The sequence below is a fragment of the Rhinopithecus roxellana genome, chromosome 7 (genome assembly GCF_007565055.1).
Source record: "Rhinopithecus roxellana isolate Shanxi Qingling chromosome 7, ASM756505v1, whole genome shotgun sequence".
Taxonomy (NCBI): Eukaryota; Metazoa; Chordata; class Mammalia; order Primates; family Cercopithecidae; genus Rhinopithecus; species Rhinopithecus roxellana.
In genome coordinates, this window is record NC_044555.1 from 89536948 (window position 1) to 89538662 (window position 1715).

General features: G+C 41.4%; 1 non-coding gene across 1 annotated transcript; it reads right to left on the reverse strand.

Annotated features, from left to right (window-relative positions):
• Positions 1-1327: 1327 nt before the first annotated feature.
• On the reverse strand, positions 1328-1432 carry LOC115898924. Its single transcript, XR_004058573.1, has one exon. It is a non-coding gene; the product is annotated as a small nucleolar RNA U13 (small nucleolar RNA).
• Between the last annotated feature and the right edge of the window lie 283 nt (positions 1433-1715).

Sequence of the window (1715 nt, forward strand, 5' to 3'; positions counted from 1 at the left end):
ACCCCATTAGAGGGTTGGAGTAATCATTCTGTGTTTTTCCCTCAATGCACACGAATAAATTTCTATGCCTTTTCTCTTAATAAACTGCCTTTTGTCAGCTGATTTTTCAGCAAACCTTCATGAGGCCAAGGGGCAGTTTTCTCCTGGCTCTTATGACACAGATGAAGAAATGAGGCACAGAGAGGGCATGCAACATTCCCGAGGTCACACAGCTATTAGCAGGTGTGAAGTTTGAACTCAGCCAAACTGGCTCCAAGCCTGACCTTTTAACCACCATCTCCCAGAAGGTCAAAGTGCCTGTGAAACATGGAGATGGAACTTAATACTTTACTTATTTTACTTTTTGAAAGGTAATGTGGTGCAATAAAAAGAACTTGGGTTTTAGAGTCAGACTAACTAAATCCTATTTAATTGCTGTGTGATCTTAGGCAAATTACGTCATTTCTCTGAGTCTCAGTATCCTAAAAATGAAGTTGCAATCATAATCCATACATTAGAGGGCTGCTGGGATATGTGCATTTACCAGCACCAAACCTGGCACTTGATGGGTACTCAAGTAAACATTAATTTTAATCCTCTTCCTAGGCAGGCATATGTAGAACATTGAAATACTCTTCTATGAGTATCCTAACATGTTAAGCCTTTATTCCTTCTAATAACTTAAAGAAACAAACAGGACAAATAAAAGCCATCCACTCATAGTGATAGAGATAGGAGACAGCCAAGAGTCCCTGGTGAAACCCCACCTTCAAGCCTAAAACAGCCTGAAGGCTGAAAAACCGGACTGCTGGTCCCCAATGAAGCCTGCCCTGTCCCAACTGATTCCTTCTGAATAATGCTCACCTGCTCACTGGGAAGATTGGGTGGAGTCTCAGGAAGTTCGTCCCATTTGCAGGGGGAAGGAGCCTGGCCGCTCCTGTTCCTGGGTGGTGACCTGGGATTCAATCTGTGAGGTGAGACACCTGCTAGCAGGACTCTCGCTTTGCCGAGAGTTATTTTTCCTTCTTTCTTTTTGCCCAATAAATTCCATTTTCCTCACCCTTCTATGTGTCTGTGAGCCTAATCTTTTCTGGTCATGTGACAAGAGCTCGGTGTTAGCTGAACTAAGGAGAAAGTTCTGCAACAATAGTATCTCAGGTTCTCTCTGAAACTTTCCCGGGACTTTTTTCTGATGGAAGGAAAATAAGAAACAGGAAAGATGTTTAAGGAAGCGCCCATCCCTGTAATAAATGATACCGAATAAGACAGAATGGGCAGCTGGAGTGATAGTCATCTTGTTAACGTAATCAACTAGTATTCTGCCAAATTCCTCTTTATTTTTTTTTCAGGCCAGACGGGTGATGTGCCAACGTCTAACAAGGTTCAAGGGTGGCACATCTCACACATTCATGTGTGAACACCCAATCGTCCTGCTCATGAATTATAAAGGGATCTCCAAATTCCTCTTTAGTTAACTAAACCTACTGCAAAGTTGATTTAACCTCTGAGAAACTGAAATGCTGCCCTATGATACAGCATTTTTAAAAATTTTCTCTCAAATCTCAAATGCTTTGAGACAAATCCACTTCTTTCTTTCATCTTAGGTTAATAAAATCATTATTCAAACCCCGCAAAAGCATGAATCTCATTTCCTTGCCCCTACCTCTACTGAGATATTTTACCAATTAATATTTACTATACAGAGTGGGCCTGTTTCAACATTGCACTCCAGAAAG